The sequence below is a fragment of the Lagopus muta genome, chromosome 30, assembly GCF_023343835.1.
Source record: "Lagopus muta isolate bLagMut1 chromosome 30, bLagMut1 primary, whole genome shotgun sequence".
NCBI lineage: Eukaryota > Metazoa > Chordata > Aves > Galliformes > Phasianidae > Lagopus > Lagopus muta.
In genome coordinates this window covers 1,312,605-1,335,212 of record NC_064462.1, presented here as the reverse complement: position 1 = coordinate 1,335,212, position 22,608 = coordinate 1,312,605, and the positions used below count along the sequence as shown (strand labels likewise).

Below are 22,608 nucleotides of genomic sequence, written 5' to 3'. Positions count from 1 at the left end.
AACAGGAATGCATTCTGAAGATGAGTGACTTCTAGTTTTAATTTTTATTTTCTGCTTTCAGTGTTTCCCAGGGAATACAAGAGGTTTTAGGAGAATTTTAACCAAGAGAAAGGAAATACAGCTTGCTGTTGTGAACAATGCTTCCTAGGCTGTTCACTGATTGAGGTAGCACTGCTCTAAACCAAGAACATATACAGATAACTGCACACTTACCTCCTCTCAGGAAGAACCTCAGTTGCTGTCAGTTCATACGTATTTGCTGGTGTTTTGGGCTTCTTAACTGCGATGACTGTCGTGCACTGGCTCTCTGAAAGAAAGTATCCAAACCAAAGCAGGTATGTTTCTGCAGTAGAGGATTGACTTCTCTTCAGTCAGGATTTCTCACGATTAGCAATTACTTTTTTAAAGCCAGCCTCCTATCTATCTCTAGTCTGCATCTTCAGCGTGATAAAATAGGTTTTAACTAGAACAACAAGACTAAACAGAAAACTGAGACTGATCCCCCCTGAGCTCTGTATTCAAGTCTTTGAGGGGCCGGCGCAGTGCAGTACTACAGTTTGGAAGGGATGAGGACCAGAACTGGCTTCTTGTTCTGCCACTGGTCTCAGGACAAACACTGAGGAATTTACTATGTCAAAAGGTTGCATTCCACATCAAGCATTTTCCTTTATGTGAAAGGTGCGAGTTGCATCACCACAGTTAATACTACATGTTGAATAACGGCCTAAAAAGTTCTATTGCCCATGTGTTGGAAAAGAGCTCTGTGGAGCAGCTTTGCATTTGTGGAGACAACTCAATACAGCTCGAAGATTCAGCTTTCCATAGCAGCAGCTGGCCCCAGACAGCCATGTTCTCAACACTTCCAAGAGATACTCCCACCATTTATTGTTATATCTCTAAGCACTGCTTTAACTATCCTGAATGCAAGAACTTCCAATAGAACAACAACAGTATTTTAATTGCTTAACTCTCAGGAATATCTAACAGAAATGAGCTGAAATCACACTTCTGCACTTCTCACGTAAGAAATACCTACTTTCACTTTTTAAGCTTGCCATAAGACCAACATCAGAAGTTACCACATGCAGTCTTAAGACAAAAATAAAACCTGTGTGAACAACCAGCCTTCGTAATGCGCTTCGTTGAACACTTAGCAAAGGAAAGTGGTATGTTCAGTGACTCTTAGTAACATATTAGCCTGCAGAGATGGAGCATTTCTCAACAATATTCCCTAGCACTTGGAACAGAAGAATCTTCAACTGTAAGAAGCGCTTAATACTTTAAAGGGCAGAGTGAACACGTGCAGTATCAACACAAAGGATGAGGACAAACATCTCTGTAACCCAGAGGAGCTGATACAGCATGGACACGTTTCTGGTCCATCACATAAATGCAGCTGTTAACATTGCTAGCCTCAGTATTTTCAATGCCACACCAAGCAGATATGTGAAAGTACAGGTTACATTTCATTTAGAAGCAAGATGCAATAAGAGCACAGTTAAATAAAAGCATTTACCCTTTTCTTTCACAGCAGCCCAGAAGAAAACAAAAAACCATAATGAACGTTGAAGAAATTTTCTCCTAGATCTCCACGAGAAGTGGAACCACGTGCCAGTTTTAGGAACAGCAATTGTCTCATTATCTGGATGCATCTAAAGGCACCTCCTTGTGAAACCGTGAGAACCTCTGTAATGAACAGACGAGTAACCTGCCCTGACATATGGCTAAACCTCTTGCTGTGCAGTCAGATGTACAGGCTGGTGAATACATGCGCTGTGACCAAAAAAACCCCAAACCTACATCTTCCAGAAACAGAAGGTTAGGATCTACAAGTATTGTGTTCACGTTTGAATTTAAAAAATCCCTAAGCTGCACATGTTCTAGGTTCTCATCTGTTAGACACAACATACCTGTGGAAGGAGGTGCCTGGAGGGGTTTGCCTTGCACTTGCTTCTGTGTCTCACTCTTTGGAAAGGAGGCCTTTGGAGCAGGAAGTGCAAAGGGCAGCGCATTTCTTCATGCTGACTCTGCATCCACATTTCTTTGCATGCTTCATAGATGCCACTTTTCCTGTCACTGGAGCTGACAGTGTGAATTCCATATCGCCCAGCTGAGTATCACACCTTGAATGCTGCCAGGTACTGCAATCACATCCAGAGAAGTCACTGTCAAGGAAATTCTAACATCTAAGCAGGTCAGACACAATGCTCATAAAAACATCATACACTACTTGTCTATTGAGCAAAATAGTTAAAAACTCTTCAGTATGTATGGGAACTGCTGAGTCATGGCCTGAACCTCTGATTGATCACCTGAGGTGAGCCTTGAGTCAGCCAGAGGAGCACAGGTGAAGGCAATTCACCTGTGCTGCTGGAAGGGGTGGAGCCAGGCTGCACCCCTCCTGGACCTATTTAAGAGCTGGCTACCAGAGGGGAAGGATCTCTTGTGGAGATCCCCTCTTTTGGTGTCTTCTGGTGAGCTCAGCCCAAGGGTAAGCTCTTCCACTTATTCTCTTTTTGTTATCGTTGTCTGCTTTGCCTTACTCTCTTGATTATATTGCGATTATAACATTTTGATATCTATTGATTATACACAATTATATTGTGATTATAACATCTTGGTTATACACAGTACCTCTGATTCTCCCCTAAAATGAGTTTGCTTCTTATAGATTGTCAAGTGCCATTTTTCTATCTGTTCATCTAAATTCTACATTTAGGATTACTCCTCACCAGCTTATCTAAACATAGCTATGAATTATCACTTTTTTAGCTGCGAAATTTGAATTGCTTCACTGTGGGTTTTCTTGTCCAATACAGAGAGATTGAATTTCTGTCGGTACATTTAAAGCTCTGTCCACCTCTTGCCTAACTCCAAAATCTTATTAACTGTGCCTTATCACTTCCCATTTTGTTTTAAAATCCTCACTGACTCCTTCGCTTGTTTCCTTACTCGCTGTTTCAGTGCAAACCGAACACTGAAGTTAAGGTTCTCATCAAATGAACCATGGCTTTCAGGTAGAAGGCATCACAATTTATGCTCAACATACTTCTTTGCTCAATCTGTATCTCCCTTTGGTCAAGGTCCTCTAAATACTTAAATATGTAATAAGCATTATACACACTGAGAAGCAGATTTCTGGATTAAGAATTGTATTTTTTTCTGTCAGAAACTAGCACTGGATCTTCAGACACCTGCTTTGTTCTGTGAGCATTTAGAACAAACTCTTCTAGTGGAGATTCTTCAAACAATGAAGTTCCATCAGCAAATTCCATGGATCCAAATGCATGTGGCACATGGCTGCAACCTGGCACATCTTCAGATGTCACAGCCTTTTCAGACTGAAAAGAAGTGTTCAGTTGAGATTCTTCTGCAGGATTAAAAGGAAGATTTCATCAGAAAAAAATAATACCAGTAAAATCTAAATATGATTGCTTTGCAAGTTCCTAACTATGGCTAACAGCTAATGGAAGTCCACATGCCAACAGCCCCAATTTTATATCATGCTCTTAATATTGTAATTGTGGATTTGACATTCATATCAAGAGCAGAAGGGAAATTATTCTTAAAGCTCCAGTCATCTTTTACAACCTGTGTCAACAAGAGCAGCATCTCAGAGCCTTCCATTTGGAGACTTGGACCACAAGCTCTTTTCAACAAAAGTCAAACAACAGCCTGGAAAGAACTGAAGAAAAGAATGCCGTGAGGTCTGAAAGTGGCTCATAGAAAGGTAAACAAGTCATATCCAAAACATATAACTGTGCAATCTGCAGCACTGCTTGAAGCAGTGTTTGGAAGCCTATGAGGAAGCCCAGGCAAAAGTTCTTTACTGAATCATGGAATTCAGTATTTCAGTCAAGATTGCTAACCTTCACATCTCACACCACACATGACTGTGGTCTCAAAACATCTTTTGTTTCTAACAGCTCATTATGATTTCAGGAACATCCTTCCCATGGACTTATTTCATACCACTTTGCCAATACTGCATACAGCTACCTTATCAGTCCTGAGATAGAAAGGAGGCATTTTTGGAAGCTACGTTCTACTGACAGATAAGTGTCTCCTGACCTGTGTTCATAGATGTCACAACGATCACGTGTCTCATTCCTAGTGAAAGCAGAAACAGCAGATCTAGGGAAGCTCTATGATGACTTACTAAAAAGCCCTTTCCAGAGGGCTGCTAGCTATGGGCAATCTCTATTCTGTAACTGAAATCACGTTCCATTACAATATGAATGCCTGAGCAGGATATCGTGACTATTGTGTTTCAGAAGAAATGTAGGCCATAATGATTTTTTTGGAATTTCCTTACACATAAAACTGTTTCCAATAAGGTGGTGTTACGCATACTCTTGTGCCATCAAATTCACAGAATCACACACTGGGTTGGCAGGGACTTCGCAGCTCACCTGGTCCTACGTTCTTGCCCAAGCAGGGTCACCTAAAGCAGGCTGCCCCAAACTATTTCTGTCAGCTTTTGAAAATCTCCAAGGAGGGAAACTCCACAACATTTCTGGCCAATGTGTGACAGTGCTTGGTCACCCACACACAGAATTTTTTCCTGATGTTTAGACAGAATCTCTTGCAGTCCAGTTTCTGCCCATGTCCTGCAACTGGGCACCAATGAAAAGAGCCTGGCTGCACCTTCTTTGCATCCTCAGCCCAGGTATTCACTCACAATAAGATCTTCCTGAGCCATCTCTTCCCCAGGCTGAACAATGCCAGGTTATGTGAAAGGTTACATTCTCTCACTTTCTTGTCTTCACATGAGACCAGTTCTAATTAGAGGCATTTGCTGTTCATGTATTTTGGCAGGTTGAGCATGTATTCAGATGCCTTATCTTCAGGCAGGCAGGTGAAGTTTGTTCTGACTACTGTGGAAGGACTGGTAGGCTGCTGTGTTACGTGATTTTCATCATCGTATGTGAGGGCATAATGCATTTTTTCAATAGCAGCACTAACCAGACCTACCTGGCACCCATGTCACAAGTGCCAGCTAGATAGATAGAGCAACTTCACTGTTGCTGAACCCAGAAAGACTAATGATCTGGGTGTGAAAGACTAACTCACTGTGATCACAGAAATCACATTATTATTAGCTACGAGATATGGTTTAGTAGCTTGTGGCACTAATAGGAATGGGAGGGTGGTTGCACTAGATGATCTTGCAGGTCGTTTCCAACCTTGCAATTCTGTGATTCTGTGACCAGCAGTTCAAGGGAGGTGATGCTGCCCCTCTGCTCTGCTCTCACTGACACACCATCTGCAGTACTGCGTCCAGTTCTGCAGCCCTCAGCACAAGGACACGGAGTTGTTAAGCAGGTCCAGAGGAGGGCCACAAAGATGATCAGAGGGCTGAAACACCTCACCTGTAGGGAAAGGCTGAGAGAGCTGGAGCTCATCGATGTGGAGAAGAGAAGGCTCCAAGGAGACCTTGTAGTGGCCTCCCAGTACCAGAAGGGCCCTACAGGAAAACTGGGGAGGGACTTTTTATGAGGCCAGGTAGTGACAGGACAAGGGGAAATGGCTTAAACTGGAAAAGGGTAGATTTAGACTACATATTAGGAAGAAACTTTTTACAGTGGGGATGGTGAGACACTGCAACAGGTTGTCCAGCAAGGTTGTGAATGCCTCCTCCTTCCAAGCATTCAAAGCCAGGCTGGATAGGACTTTTGAGCAGCCTGATCTAGGGGGAGGTATTCCCTGCCTATAGATACTAGATAATCTTAAAGGTCCCTTCCAATCCATACCATTCTATGATTCTATATTCATAAGGCTATTCTTGTTCTCTAATTTGTTGTGCTACTTGAATAGAATAATCTTGCACAGAACTTGCTTAGAAGATGCAATTAAATCTGCTGAAGCCTGAGGAAACAGACTGCTGGACTTTCACCCAGCTGCAAGTAAAGAAAGCCACAGAGCTTACTCTAACTGCAAGATAAGGAAGTAAGAAAGACTAAATTGAGACTCTGCAAGCATTGGCAGATCTCACAGTCCTGAAGATTGGAGAAAACAATCCACCAAGAGACAATGAAAGGAACCAATCCAGAGCAGGAAGATCTCCAACCTCAATAGTACTATCGGTCTTCACGGCCGACGGGGAACATGCAGCAAAAGGGCATTTCTCTGTGCAAGGTCCTTCTTCAAGAGCAATCACCTCGAGTTTTTTGCCTAACTTCAACTCTGTATGGCTTTGATTTTTTTTGGTGGGGAATCAACCACCAGCCTAAGAAGCCTGTATCAGCAGCTGACCACACTAACAGTAAATAAATGTTTCCTATTGTCTGGTCTGAACTTCCCCTGATGCAGCTCTGGGCCATTCCTGATCGTCCTGTCATTGGTTCCCAGGTAAACACAGCACCTTCCTCTGCTCTCCCCTCTTCAGGGAGATGCAGAGAGCAAAGAGGTCATCTCCTGGCCTTTTCTTCTCTGGACTAGGCAATGCAAGTGCCCTCAGCCTCTCCCCAGAGCACACACCTTCCAGTCCTGTTAGCAGCTTTGTTCCCCTCCTCCTGGCTGCCAGGGCACACCACTGGCTCATGTTAAACTTGCTGTCCCCACCACCTCTAGACCCTGTCCTAGTACTGCTCTCCAGACACTTGTCTCCTCATCTGTATGTTTGTTCCTATTCCATTGCTGGTACAATGTCTGGCATTTTCCTCTGCTGATTGCCTAACGCTCTGATCTATCTAGATTCTTCCGCAAGGTCTCCCATCCCTCCAGGGTGCCTCCAGCACTTCCCAGTTAAATATCATCAGCTGTTTAAGAAAACCTGCAGAGGATGCACGCCTCTCCTGCGTCCAAGTCAATGGGAGCCCCATTCACTGTGACTCTTTGAGCTCTGCCACTGAGCCACTCAGTATAGCCTGTACCTGTCCATCTCACATTTGGATGACTTGTCTGGAAGGATTCCACGAGGGACAGGATCAAAGGCCTCCCTGAAATCTAGAAGGATTACATCCTCTGCCTTCATACACAAAGTGGGGGGCCTTATCATAGAACAAGATCTGACGACCAAGACTGGCTGCACACATCTCTCTCACAGATGTTGAGGCCACCAGGCTGTTTACCCAGGCCGAGCTTTAGCACACAGCAGTGTTTTTACCAGAATGTTGTGCTGAACTCTAACGCTTACCCCTGGCTTGCTGGCTGTGTTGTACTGCACGTCGTTTGTGATGGAATCCTTAAGTGGATGCGCTTGCCACGAACCTTCCTGGATTGAAGCAAGAGATAGGCTGTGACATCTGGTCACGATTCCACCTGAAAACAAGAGTATTTAGATCTCTTCAGAGAAGTTGTCAGTACAAAGAAAGCTTAGCGTTCTGAACGTTTCTGCATGTCTGGAATATTTTCCCCTTGACGTGCAACCTTCACGTCTGATCACATCAGGCTAGTTTCAGACCTTAGCTGCTCACACAACAAGTTTAAGATAGAGAAGCAGACTGCTCTTGTTTTTGCTTGAGAGCAGTACAATTGCTGAAAGTGAAAAGTAAAGCTGGTGCCAGAATGGCTCTACTGGAGTGAATGGCAAAGCTCCTATTAATGCACTTTGCACAGTATTTCAGCTGGACTCCCATTTTTGGGGGTCATGTTTCAGCCCAGCTCCAAGGAGCATCAACATTCAACTTGATTTTCAGCAGCTTTTTGACTGCTATGAGAACCATGGGTAAATTGCTTGATAGACTCACAGTGTAGCACAATCAGCTTGAATTACTTATAAGGCATTAGAAGTCCTCTGATAAAGGACTGTGAAAATATCACAGACTAACATGGAAGAACTTCTTCCCCTTGTAGCTAGATTGTTCTCATTATTTTCTGCACCTGAAAAAAGTAGAAATGTCTCCCCTAGGTAAAACTTACATTTTATATCTATTCCTACTAAAGTTATCTGGAAATCTTAACAATCCTTCCAAGTTCTACCACTTTCTATTTAATAGAAAGACAATTCAATTTCAAGAAACAGTTTTCAGATTCAGGTTAAAGCCAGAGTACACATCGTGTTTTAAATCTCTTCTGCAGCTTGGAATGTCATTAGTAACACTGATACAATATTTCTACAAGCACTCAGTTTAGCTTTTCTCATTCATTTTCAAAAGCTACTGGGATGGATTCATTTCTTTAAGAGTTTGTGAGCTGTAATTCCCAAAACTTGTTTCGTTGTCTGAGCGAGGAGTTGATATTTTCCACTTATTAATGAAACATTTCAGAGCAGTGAGTTCAGCCAGCACCTGACACCTGCTGTGCATCCATAAGTTCCTGTTTTGAGTCTATCTGGACTTCCAGAGATTCATCAGGATTTTAACATGGTACAAAATAACAGAAAGGCTTAGGAAACAAAATTAAAGCAGACAAATAGTGTGAACTTCAGAAATGTAGTTATTAGCTACAGATAGACTATGGAGTTCAGCAGGGGTACCTTAGCTCTGAAAGGTATGAAAGATTTCACGTTTGAGAAGAAGCAAGCATTAGAGTCTGTTAATACAGAAAGGTTATTTACTGCAGTAGTGAGCTTAAATACAATGAGTTACATACATTCATTACCTCTGATATTAATGCCAATATACTCTCTCTGCTCTGGTTGTGAAACACAGCAAGTTCTGTTGCACAGTCTTCATCAAGGTGCCCCAGCTGCAAGAACAAGACCTGTACTGAAGAAACAGCTTCCAAGTCATCTCACAGAGCCACTATCACCATGATAGTCTTCTGATATGCACCAATCAAGCCAATAGTTAGCCACCATTTCAGATTTTCTATTTTAAATAGTTAGCATCAGGGCTAAATACTGCAAGGAGTAAACAGAAAGAGTCACCACGCTTCAGCAACTGGTCCCTCTGTGGCAACAGGTTCTGCATTCAAGTACAAAAGCCTGTCAGCAGATGAGATTTTCACTAGAGCACAAGTTACACCTCTGTCCCCTCTTAATTATTCAGTTGCACGGCATGCACAGCACAGTGGTGTACCATCAGCACAGCTGTTCTTCAGAGAAACAGTGGCACCCAGAGGCCAGCAGCAGCCATTGGCTGCAAATACACAGCAACTTCTCAGTATCTGCAGCAAGAATCTCCCTCGCACCCCCAATTCCCACCCCAACCCCGCTACCCCAACCTCTCACACAGGTCAGACAATTGAGAGATAAGGAGCACAAGCACAGTTCCAGAGAATCATAGAACGGCTTGAGTTGGAAGGGACCTTAAAGACCATCAAGCTCCAAGTTGCAGAGCTGCAACTCACCAGATCAAACTGTCCGGGGCCTCATCCAACCCGGCCCTGAATGCCACCAGGATGAGACATCCCTACCTCCTGTTTGATCCACCGCACCTCTCAGCACGGGGCTGCCTGCAAGCTTTCTGAAGGTGCTCTCTAGTTCCATTCTCTCTGTCACTGACAAAGGTGTTGAAGGTGCCAAAATGGACCCCGGAGAGTCACCACTTGTCAGCAGCCTCTGAAGAAATGTGTTATCACTCCCTTTCTGAGAGGATGCCAGTGGTCCAGGAAAGACTCCAGAACATACTTAGGCTTCTTCGAGTGCGTGTACTTACTGGGTATTTACTTTGCCACTGAACAGCACCAGAATAACCTTGCATGAGCCAAGGGTGATTTCACAGGAGTTTAACTGTCATCTGCTTCTTTGGGTCTGCCTAGTGGGCAGCAACATTCAAGCTGTTACTTACATCACCGAGAAGAACTGCAGACAGTTATTCTTTTCCTAACAACTTCAAGGTGCCTGGAAGCACAAATAGAGACCAGCAGTATTTATTCCCTTCACCAGAAGGAAGGTCAAACACCTGAGCTGTGAAGAACAGTTACAGCACCTATGGTTACAGTAAATGTTCCACGAGCATTTTGTATGTGAGACTGCGTAGATACAGCCCAAAGGCACACTCAGTACGTTCAGCTTCCTTGGAGAAACAGCTTTTGTGTACAGATCACTTTTAATTACACAGCACAATTAAGAACATCCAAATGCAAGCTGCTTGAAGACTGTGTAGTTATTAAAACTGCAATCATTTCTATAACCATTAACTAGTACTACGTGACTATTGGAGAATTTTCAGCACAAGGCAATGCTAACCTTTTCTTCAAGGACATCAGGCGTGGAGCAGTTTAACTTGTTTAAACACCACATATTTTCTAAGCACTCCATCAATGCTTTGAGCTGATGCAACAACATTTTGTACATCAATCTGAATAGAAGCAGCCCTTTTACCTGCAGCAGTTGGTCAAGTAGCAGCGTGCTGCTAGGGGAAAGCCATTTTGGAACAGTGTCTTTTCCTCTCTGCAATAAAAAAGTTATTTTCTTCACTAAAATAAGAGAGGATTGAGAATGAACCTTCAACAACTAGCTCAAAAGGAACTATTAAATTATTTGGATGATATTGACATCTCTTTTCTTTCAAAGCGTAGGAACAGAGATTACAAACTCTGCTTTAAGAACAGCTTGAATAAATGTAATGGTAAAAATTCACACGTGCTTGGCTGAGGGCAATGCTGGAAGGGAAACTGCTCACAAGAGCTACAAAATGCCCAACAGCACACCAGAAATACTTTGTTCTAACAGCAGTTATGGCACATAGTCAATTTCCTTAAGTATTTCCCAAATGAAGTGATGTGGAGCAGGGAAAAGAACACTGAACACAGATGCTGTGATTGGATTCAAGCAGTAGACTTAAACCAGTTCTGAGTTTTAGATTCCAGGATATCTCAGGATCTGTAACGTGTGACAGTCAATGACACAACAATGCCTTGGTGTCTGCATTCCAAGCACTTTTCAGATCACAGCCACATAAAATCAAAACAAATTCAGTGCAGAAATAGCAAGCCAGTATCTTAATACTTGTGAGAGTATCCATTTTTTACTGCATTCTGACTCAGTTCTGAAACTTGCTCATCCCAGTTCACTTAAACAAGTTCCACCAGTTCAAGCACTGCAGCCCTCAGCTCCTGTGTGCATCAGACAGATAGAACTAAATGGTGCAGAAACAACCTTGGACAGCTTTAAGAGCTCCATTCTGCTTACAGACTCGCAGTCCAAAACTATCCACAATTTTAAGGAAATGTGCACCTGAAGCAGTTGGATCATTTTCCATTTGCCACGTTCTGCAAATTGGAGTAGTGATTAGCACAAAGGATTTTCTGCAGTCCTGCAGACATGGACAACGTCCTAATTACAAAGGGACAAAGGCTCAGTGCACAACACAGTTCACACCAGCCTGAAAAGCCGTGTCACTTGATTCACACGCTCAGGTTGTTGTGCGCTCTGAAAGGAAACAGAACGAACTGCTGAATTCAAAGGCAATCAGTGGGGTCCTACATTTCCTCCTGGTTCTGGAAGAGGAAATTCTGATAGCAGCTGCAGAACTGTGCTCTTCCTAGACAGGAGAAGAGCTGGCATTCCATAACATTCATTTCTGGTAAATCAAACGATGTATTTCTATTTTTACTACAGGTAGTACAGGGAGCAGCCAGTTGAAGAACCAGATACAGAAATTAGCCCATTGGCAAGCAAACACTTCTCCTCAAACTCTGCATGCTACCATGTTATATAATCAGGCTACAGCGCCGCATAGGCCAACCAAGTGCAGAACCAAACCCACAAAATACTGGTAGACAAAGCAGCAAAAAAGGGGACAATATTCAGCAGACAGGCCTTTCCACACACAGCACAGCTCAGCATGTTCTGCCATCAGAGAAGCAAGGCCTCTCGTCATGCTCAGCTATTTCCCTTCTCAGTGTATTCTAGCACCATCGATACCTCCTGTTATTCTCCTGTAGAGTGCCATCACACTGCCATCGTCAAAAGGAAGAAACCCACACAGCAGAGCGTACCGCAGTGCACCCATGCTCCAAAAATCTGCCTGAAAAATAAAAGGACAAGTTTACAAACCTGAAGCACCTAAAATGCCTTACTGACAGACTGCATTGTCTGCCCTTGCCAAAGGCCACATGCAGCCTATGAAAAGCTGGCTCTTTCCCCCAGGAAAAAAACCTTATGGCTCCAGACAAAGCATATGACCCTAATTCAATTGCTCTTCCGCTCAACTTAAAGCACCACGAAAACCAGTATCTCCATCTTAGCTCATCACCCTTCTGCAGTACCTTATACCTACAAGGATTTCACTGGCAAAAATGAAATCAAACCCATCACAAAGGATTTGGCACAGTTATGTGCTACTGGCTACAACGAGAGCTGCCAGCAGTCAGCTGTGAGGCTCTGCTGCTGTTCTCTTTATGTACAGGCACAACAAGGCTCTACGCCTCACAGTGCAATTCTCACTTTGACTGTAAAGAAAAAGGAGGCTTGAAAAGCAGTCTGTGGAAAACAAAGAAAGCAAGAATTAGAAGCCATCAACAGCGGTGCAATGGTACCCGAAAGAATTGCTCCATCTTTAACAGCAGAGCAATTCAACAAGCACCAGGGCATTTCAAACCAGACCAGTTGAACAACTGCAAGTAGTGGGTTCCAAAGTTCTAGACATGAAATCAAGGCTGGAAAAACTCTTCACGTTTTCATCTCTCAATTTTTAGTACATTGAGCATCACAGTGGAAGCAAGTCTTCAACACAACTTGGAAGCTAAAGACAAGTCTAACAAAACATGTAAGATCCTGAGACCGCACAAGAGTTTGACCAATGATGGACAATAAGCAGAGCAAATTGCTGTTTCAAAAACTTACTAATAGTAGGAGATCTCTGAAGTTGCTGTTTTACAGAGCCCCAAAGTAGGGAACAATTGGTGGAGACAGATGAGGATCAGCCAGAGACAAACCAGCCAGCTGTGTGAACTGCGGCCCATTGCACTTTTCAGTCTGTGGCCATTGACAGCTTCTGAGAGCTACTGAGCAACGCAACCCAGCAGAATTCAGGAGGGGAACCAAGTGAGTGTATCTGAGCTGCACTGCCTTTAATCGCTCTCTGGGGAGGGAAAGAGGGGAGAGGTGCAAAACAAACTCTGGTCTGCATACCTCTGAGCCAATATAGGCTTTGCCCTGGATTAGCTCTGGTGCTGCACATGCTGGGCTTCCACAGCACGTGTTCAGGCGGTCATCAAGGCCTCCCTGGAATAACACAGAAAACAGAAGAGTTTGCTTTAACAGAGTCCATGCTTTCTGCAGTGACACTTCAGAAGCCTCAGAGGCTTCTTCTCCTGGGCATACTTTCATTCACTACATATTTGGCTTTCATTCAATAGGTGACCTCACTAAGCAAATATTGTCTAAGACCATGAGCACTGTACAAATACACAGATCCCAAGCTGCTCACTTATCTGATGTATCCTTGGCATGATGCATTATTTTTCTCAGCTGATCACCTACTAAGATGAACTGTCTGTGCAAACACCAAACTGAGAAAGAAGTCATGCAAGAGCTGTTGTGTTTGAGGCTCGCTGGTCATTTAGAGCAATTTCATGCAATCACTTTACAAACTTGACAAAGAACAACTGGTAGAATACTTCCTTATTCAGAGTATCCTATTACTCTACTTGGGTTTTGTGCTAAACAGGTCAGAGCAAGATGACATTATACCACTGGGACAACAGCCTGTTGGTCTTGATTACCTGCGAGAGGCTCTAAATTTGGCCAGGAAAAGCGATTTGAGGATAAGTAATTCTCTTTGAATCAGGAAGGCACTCTTCCCATTGAATTCTTTCTCACCAGCACCCATCTGGCATGTTAAGTAAAGGCTCCTAGCAAGCCATTTTAAGATCAAGAAACAATTCAGTTCAAGCATATGCAACCACAGGATCTGTTTGTCACCTGCAAAACTCTTAGGTTTTATCCATAATCTCAATCTACACACAGTTCCTTCGAAGAGATAATGGCATGCCAGCCCAGTGCTCCTATGGCAGGCCCTTGCATAAGACAGGTGATACACGTACAAGATTATCTACAGTTAGACTGTGAAAATAGGAAGTCTGGGTAGAGAAAAGAATCTGAGTGTGCTTCTGAGCAATCTGTTCACTCTCACACAGCTAAGGCCCTTCCAAGCAAGATGCAACTGCATGTCAACCACAGAGACAGCTTGAATGTAGGGTGTTTGGGCAAGTCCCTGTTGCATACTGTAGAAAAACATGCATTACTTGGGGGCACATTATATTTGATTTCAGATACTCTTACCTTTGGCTTTGTACAGAGTCCAAAGTCTGTCAGCTTCAAATTATGAGAAACATGTTTCTCATCAATCAGCGGATCTTCCTGGTGAATGAAAAAGCAGTCAGGAATTATTTTCACCTGAATGCTCAAGGAAACATATTTTCTCTTCTGTTATTTCTTCATGTGGTCAGTGGTTAGCTCTCTCTCTCTGTCACTGTCTCTCTCTGTCTCTCTCTCTCTCTCTGTCTCTCTATGTCTCTCTGTCTCTCAGAGATTTTCACTGACTGCTAACAAGTTCCCATACCCTAGGTGGGTTAGAAAGGGCCCGGGGACTAGGAGGACAAGTGGTGAAAGACCACAAGATGAATGCAAGCCAGCAGTGTGTGTTGACAGGAAAAAAAGCACAACAGGATAATGGGCTGCATTCAAAAGCAGCACAACCAGACCAGGACAAGTCACCCCTGCTGCACACTCATTGGACCACATTTACAATACTGTAGTTAGTTTTTGGCTGGGAAAGATAACAACCTGAAGCAAGCTTTGTGGATAGCCTCCAGTCAGTGCAGGGAGCTGAAGCTCCCACTCAGAGAAGAGAAACTGGGGAGAAAGAGGTTTGTTCAGAGTGCAGAGGAACCTCATGGCAACTTCTAAACGCCCACTAGGGAGGCATGAAGAAAGGAAGACAGATTCCTGAGAATCCGTACAGCAGGTCATGGTGGGACAGTGACCGAAAACAGTCATTCATGGAAACAGCAGACTGGACAGAAGGAAACAAAACTGCTCAAGCATTGAACAGATTGCCCACAGAGAGCATGCAGCCTCATCCTTGGGAGAGGTTGAGCATGAAAACGAAAAAGCTCTGAGAAACTTGGTGTCAGGATTCTCGGAGCAGCAGGTTCAGGCACAAATCTCTAGAAGTCACCTCCATTCCAAGTGCCTGTCTGAGCCTGTGAATCCACCAGCTTTTCAGCTGGAAGCCAGTTCCTTGCAAAAAGTATAGGCAATGCTTTATTTTTCAGAGGGGAAAGATTCTTTAGATACGAGGATTTCATAAGATGCCTAGGAAAATGCTTGTGCTGTAATGATTTGCTTTACTCGGCGATATCAGCAACTTAAGAAATGCAAAGTTCTAACCTACTTGTGTAGAAAGACTCAAACCTTCCAGTATCTAACCCGTGCTTAAAGCCTTCAGTGACAGAAAACCCACTGGATGGAGCCAAGGCATGCACCCCATCCCATACTCTGCATAGCCACTGTTTGTTTGAAGGATCACTCTCCCTTGAGGCACAAAACTGGAGCACACTGCACGCTGACACCTGTAGTTACTGCTAGGCAGTGTTGCAAAGAGCCAAAGTCATTCTCAGCTGAGAGCCCAAGGAAGTGAGAGGGAACAGAATTAGGACAGCTGACTTAAACTGGCCAAAGGGATATCCCACACCATATGACATGGTGTGGAAGGAGTTCTGAAGGGCGTAGAAGTTCATGTAAATCTCTTCTACTGCTGGGAGCCTAACTGGACATTGATTGGTAGGTGGTGAGCAATTGCTTTTGCATTCATCAGAACTGTTATCCTTTTCCCTTCCTCTACCTCAGTAAATAATTTTATCTCAACCCATGAGTTCTACTTTGTGTGGTTTTCTTCCCCCTTCCATTACCTTCTGCAATTCACTGGAAAGGAGTGGATTGAGTGAAGCACTGCGTGATGCTCAGGCACCTGCCAGGTTAAATAAACCACAACCACAAAGGGACAACTTTCTCTCCCAATGGAAAAATAAAAACACGCTCATTGTTATTTATGAAAGACTGAATACAGTTCAGACTTACTGGTTTGAGGTCTCTGTGGGCATGACCCTGACTGGGAACATAAGCAAGTGCTGAAACAGTCTGTCGAAAAAAGACTTGTAGCTTCCTCTTCTGAAAGGTGGTCCTTAGAAACAATATAATCAAACAGCTTCCCTCCAGGACAATGCTTTAATGAGAAAGGTAAAGTTATCTGACAACGTATTTAGAACGCATCCGAGAAAAATAAGCAGCAGTGAGAGCACAGCAAGCACAGGACACCATTCCCCGTGCTCAGTCAGAGCAGTACAGAGTGCTCCAGTTATGCCATGGGCCAGCACTGTGGCACACCACACAAGCTACACAATCTGACCCTTGCCTCCAATCTGGTAACTGAGGCACTGCACTCAATGTCGTGGGTGGCATAAATCACTCAGGAGATGGCAACAACGTGGGGGCTCTGGTGTCCTGCAGACCTTGCAGATGCTACTTTAAAAACTGAAGTGTGAGTTAGGAATTAAAACCAGTGCCCTTACTGTGAATGCTGATTAGTGCCTTTTACAGAAAGACAGAATATAGAACATTGCATTCTTCATTTTAAAACCAATGAATCTTGAACCCATTCACCACTGAGATATTTAAGAATCATTTCATTTCAGCTTCATTTCTATAGTATTGTCTGCTGCTAAAGATAAAAACAGTAGCCTTAAGTGTGGCACAAGCACTATTTCTTACCTCCAAGACCATGAATATTTTCTTTGATGTCTCTGTTACATGATACAATTGGCAAACATCTTGCTGACTTCAGTTCTTCATGGCACCAACTCCTGTTCCAACACGAGGCAAGTCATCCTTAAGAGACCATAAAAGCAAGCTATGAAATTGCTAATGAATTTGGCACACCAGGTACCACACTGTGTAACATAAGACGTTAAAGCCTGTATGTGACAGTACACAATTCAGCATCAACTCAGCAATGGCTGACATCACTCCCATAGGAATTGTAAAACACAGATCAGAGAAAGCTGAAAGGTAAAATATCCAGTATTTTCACTAGCATTTTGTTAAAGTTGCTGTAGTACTGTTGAACTTCCTCCAGCCAGAGAACATTGCCCTCTGAACAACAAGGAACAAGATTTGTGGTGTTCTGCTGAACTTTTTCCACTCCTACAGCATCTTTCAAAAGTAGGCTACATTTCTATGTACCACCTCTCTGTGTTCTCGAGAACTCCACAACTCCAACAGAAGGTGTCATCATATTTAAATACCTTTTGGCTTACCCCTAAAGCAACTTGGTCCATGATTTTTGCTCCAACTTTTTCCACCAGTAAAAAGATGCCGTCCGAGTTTCACCTCTGCAAAACCACCTAAAATTCAAAACAAAAATGCTAAAAGTTGACTGTGAATCACACTGCAAGGCTCAGACTTCCCTTATGCTAACAGTACAGAGCACTGCTCAGAGCTTCGTGCCACAGAGCAGCAGCAGGGCTGGACTACAGCTTTAGAATCATAGAATCACAAGGTTGAAAACCACCTGCAAGATCATCTAGTCCCAACCGCCCTCCCATCACCACTGCTCCCACAAGCACTGAACCAGATCTCGCAGCTCCTCATCCAGACGCCTCTTGGACGCTGCCAGGGACGGCAACCCCGCCACCTCTCTGCGCAGCCAGTAGCCTATCCTAATTCTCTTTCCCTCTCTGAGAGAAAAAGCTCTTCCTTATGTCTAACCTAAACCTCTTCTGGTACAACCTGGGGCCGTTTCCTCCAGTCCTGTTTGTTGCCTGGGAGAAGAGGCCAAACCCCTCCTCATCACAAGGAGCTTCAGGAAGTTGTAGTGTGCAATGAGGCCTCCCCTGAGCCTCCTCTTCTGCACACTGAACAATCCCAGCTCCCTCAGCCGCTGTTCATAAGACTTGTGCTCCAGACCCCTCACCAGTTTCGTTGCCCTTCTCGGGACACACTCCAGGCCTCAATGTCTTTCTTGCAGTGAGGGGCCTAAAACCAAACACAATACTCGAGGTGCGGCCTCACCACAGCTGAGTACAGGGGGACGATCACCTCCCTGCTCCTGCCAGCCACACTATTTCTAATGCAGGCCAGGAGGCCGCTGGCCCTCTTGGCCACCTGGGCACGCTGCTGGCTCGTGTTCAGACAAGCACCCCCAGGTCCCTTTCCTCTTAACAGTCACCCAGCCACTCAGCCCCAAGCCTGTAACGCTGCATGGGGGTTACTGTGGCCAACGTGCAGGACCCGGCACTCGGCCTTGCTGAACCTCGTTAGGAAGCAGCGGGAGCCTCTCCCCATAGGCCTAAGCGGCACAGCAGCGCTCTGTCCCTTAGCAGGGCCGTCTCAGCTTCGATCCCACCCCGCGCGCCGCTCCGGCACAGCGCAGCCCGGCCTTTCTGCAGGCCGCTCCGCCCGAGGAGCGCCGCCGCCTCAGCGCAAACACACGGAGCGATACTCCCAGCCCCCCAACCTCCTTTCCGGGGCGACCCGGCCTCCGCCGCAGACCGGAACCGCGCTACGACGGGCCGAATGCGAGCGGGGCAGCCGGCAGCTGCACAGAGCGCGGCCCGGCCGGCAGCACGCCGGGTTCAAACGTCGCTGTCGGAACGCTCACTTCCGGCCGGGGGAGAGGATGGACCAATCACCGCAGCGTCGAAACCGGAACGGCTGTTGTGGCGCAGTGCATGACGGGAGGAAGGTAGGAACGGGATGCGGTGCGGTGCCACAGCGGCACCATGTTGAGTGCGTCTCCGGCTCCACTGCCGCGCTGAAGAGAGATGGAACGCGGTGGTGAAACAGAATTCATGCAGGCCAAGGAGGCCTGGATTGCCGCATAACGCACGTTAATGACGAATCTGTCAGAGCCGTTTTATCACTGCCCCCCAAATGCACTTTGAGTGATTTAGGAGCATAAGTGGAATTTTGAATCAACTCGGCCCCTGGCTGGCTGGAGTCCTGGCTCCTGCCTGCCTTGTTTGGCTGGCTGGCTGGAACTGTGGACCCTGCCTGCCTGCCATGGCTGGCTGGCTGGAACTGTGGCTCCTGTCTGCCTGCTTGCCTTGCCTGGATGGCTGGAGTCATGGTCCTTGCCTGCCTGCCTTGGCTGGCTGGCTGGAGTCTTGGCCTCTGCCTGCCTGCTTTGGCTGACTGGATGGAGTCCTGGTTCCTGACTGCCTGCCTTGGCTGGCTGGCTGGAACAATGGACCTTGCCTGCCTGCCTGCCTTAGCTGGCTGGCTGGAGTTCTGGTCCTTGCCTGCCTGCCTTGGATGGCTGGCTGGAGTTGTGGCCCTTGCCTGCCTGCCTTGGCTGGCTTGCTGGAACCGTGGCCCTGCCTGCCTACCTTGGCTGGCTGGCCGGAGTCCTGACTCCTAAATACTTGCCTTGGCTGGATGGCTGCAGTCGCGGCCTCTGCCTGCCTGCCTTGGCTGGATGGCTGCAGTCCTGGCCCCTGCCTGCCTGCCTTGGCTGGCTGGTTGGAGTCCTGGATCCTGCCTGCATGCCTTGGCTGGCTTTATGGAACCGTGGACCTTGCCTGCCCGCCTTGGCTGGCTGACTGGAGTCGTGGTCTGTGCCTGCCTGCCTTGTTTGGATGGCTGGAGTCCCGGCTCCTGCCTGCATGCCATGGCAGGCAGGCGGGAGTCCTGGATCCTGACTGCCTGCCGTGGCTGGCTGGCTGGAACTGTGGACCCTGCCTGCCTGCCTTGGCTGTCATGCTGGAGTTGTGGTCCTTGCCTGGCAGCCCTGGCTGGCTGGCTGGAGTTGTGGCCCCTGCCTGCCTGCCTTGGCTGGCTGGCTGGAGTCCTGGCCCCTGCCTGCCTGCCTTGGCTGGCTGGCTGGATTCCTGGCCTCTCCCTGCCTGCCTTGGCTGGCTGGCTGGAACCGTGGCACCTGCCTGCCTGCCTTGGCTAGCTGGTTGGAGTCCTGGCCCCTGCCTGCCTGCCTTGGCTGGCTGGTTGGAGTCCTGGCCCCTGCCTGCCTGCCTTCCTGCCTTAGCTGACTGGCTGGAGTCCTGGCTCCTGCCTGCCTGCCTTGGCTGGCTGGCTAGAGTCATGGCTCCTGCCTGCCTGCCTTGGCTGGCTTGCTCGAACCGTGGCACTGCCTGTTTGCCATGGCTAGCTGGCTGGAACCATGGACCCTGCCTGCCTTCCATGTCTGGCTGGCTGTAGTCCTGGCCCCTGCTTGCCTGCCTTGCTTGTCTGGCTGGAGACCTGGCTCCTGCCTGCATGCCTTGGCTGGCTGGCTGGAGTCCTGGCTCCTGCCTGCCTGCCTTGGCTGGCTGGCTGGAACTGTAGACCCTGCCTGCCTGCCTTGGCTGTCATGCTGGAGTCGTGGCCCTGCCTGCCTGCCTTGGCTGGCTGGCTGGAGTCGTGGTCCTTGCCTGCCTGCCATGGCTGGCTGGCTGGAGTCCTTGGCCCCTTCCTGCCTGTCTTGAATGGCTGGCTGGAGTCATGGTCCTTGCCTGCCTGCCATGGCTGGCTGGATGCCCCTGTCTCCCAGTCTCCCAGTCTCCCAGTGGGTCTCTATGGGTCTCAACGTGTCTCTATGTGTCCCAATGTGTCTCTATGGGTCCCAGTGGGTCTCTATGGGTCCCTGTGGGTCTCTATGGGTCTCAACGTGTCTCTATGTGTCCCAACGTGTCTCTATGGGTCCCAACGTGTCTCTATGGCTCTCAACGTGTCTCCATGGGCCCCAATGAGTCTCAATGTGTCTCTATGGGTCACAATGGGTCCCAATGAGTCTCAATGTGTCTCTATGGGTCCCAATGTGTCTCTATGGGTCTCAATGGGTCTTTATGGGCCCCAATGAGTCTCAGTGTGTCTCTATGGGTCCCAATGGGTCCCAATGAGTCTCAATGTGTCTCAATTTGTCTCTATGGCTCTCAAGGTGTCTCTATGGGTCTCAGCGTGTCTCTATGGGTCTGAAAGTGTCTCTTTGGGTCCCAATGGGTCTCAGTGTTTCTCTATGGGTCCCCAGGGGTCTCTATGGGTCTCAACGTGTCTTTATGGGTCTGAAAGTGTCTCTATGGGTCCCAATGTGTCTCTATGGTCCCAATGTGTCTCTATGGCTCTCAACGTGTCTCCATGGGCACATCAGCCAGCTCATGCGCCACTGGATTGTGACCATATGTTGGTGAACGCCAAGCACACGCGGCTGAGCTCGCCCGTCTCTGCCCCAATTGCACAAACACCCAGAAGAGCTCAGCGTTCTCCTGCATCCATTCACTTCCATGAACCGTTTTAATGTGCCTGCTGTTATAGGCTGGCACGAGCTTCAGTGCCCAAAGCCACAGCTTGAGAGGCCGGCACCAGGCCTGGGCCTCAAAACAGCCCGAGAGACCGGCACCGGCCCCAGGGCCGGAAGGCACAGCCTCAGCCATGAGGCCAGCACAGGTGCAAAGACACAGCCACAGCCTGAGAGGCTGCAAGGGTCCTGGGGCCCAAAGGCACAGAGAGGCCGGCACCGGCCCCGGGGCCTGAAGGCACAGCCAGGCAGGCCGGCGTCGGCCCTGTGGCCTAAAGCAAAGCCTGAGAGGCCGGCCCTGCCCCGAGGCCTGAAGGCACGGCCACAGCCGCACAGGCCGGCACCAGCCGTGGGGCCTGAAGGCACGGCCAGAGAGCCCAGCGCCAAGCCCAGGGCCTGAAGGCACGGCCAGGGATGCCGACAGCGGGGCCGAAAGCCACAGCCAGAGGGGCCGGCCCTGGACACAGGGCCTGAAGGCACAGCCGGGCACAGCAGCACCGGCCCTGGGGCCTGAAGCCACGTGCAGAGGCCGGCACCGGCCCTGGGCACACAGCTGTGCGCCTGCTGCTCCTGCTGCTTCCCCTGGGAATGCAAAGGGAAACGGGCAGGGATGGAAAGGGAAACAGGCAGGGATGCAAAGGGAAACGTGCAGAGATGGAAAGGGAAACGGGCAGGGATGGAAAGGGAAACGTGCAGGGATGCAAAGGGAAACGTGCAGGGATGCAAAGGGAAACGTGCAGGGATGCAGAACAGGCAGCCAATAAGGGTTTCTCAATCATTCTGTATCTTTCTTCTGCTCCGTGCCAAACCTGAGACCAGAAACCAATGGGGGTTTGAACAGAGCTCTGGCGTTGCCACAGGCCCCAACCGAAGCCGTCTTGAGTACCATGAACGTCCAACTGGGCCGGGAGGGTAGGATCCAATGTTGCCCATGCCTGGCCTTGTTGAACTGCCAGTTTGGCCTGTTGGAAAGCATCCTGTTGGGTTTTCCCCCAGTCCCACTGCTGCCCCTTGTTGTCAGTCTGTGCAGTGGCCTCAGCAGCTGCGCTGGGTGAGGTATAAAGGAACGCCAGCAGCCCAACAGACCGAGAAACTCTTGCAGCTGCTTCGATGTCGTAGGGACTGGGAACGCCTGAAGCTTCTCTATGACAGCACTGGAAGCACTTGGGTCTTTGCTGACCAAAGCACCCCCAGGAATTTCACGGACAGCCCGGACCTTGCGCCTCTGGGGATTTAGAGCCCATCCCCTCTGCTGTTCATAGGCAGTTCTCTATGGCTCTCAAGGTGTCTCTATGGGTCTGAAAGTGTCTCTTTGTGTTCCAATGGGTCTCTATGGATCCCAATGGGTCTCAATGTTTCTCTATGAGTCCCAATGGGTTTCTATGGGTCTCTATGTGTCTCTATGGGTCCCAATGGGTCTCTATGGGTCCCAATGGCTCTCAAGGTGTCTCGATGGCGCTCAAGGTGTCTCTATGGGTCTGAAAGT

At 47.4% G+C, this 22,608-nt stretch overlaps 1 protein-coding gene and 1 pseudogene across 4 annotated transcripts in view; one reads left to right on the top strand and one right to left on the bottom strand.

Moving 5' to 3' along the window:
* The window catches only part of LOC125685980 (zinc finger CCCH domain-containing protein 11A-like), a 105,225-nt gene that overhangs the window by 5,795 nt on the left and 76,822 nt on the right, over positions 1 to 22,608 (top strand). The window lies entirely within an intron of this gene.
* LOC125685970 (maternal embryonic leucine zipper kinase-like) lies at positions 28 to 18,178 on the bottom strand (annotated as a pseudogene).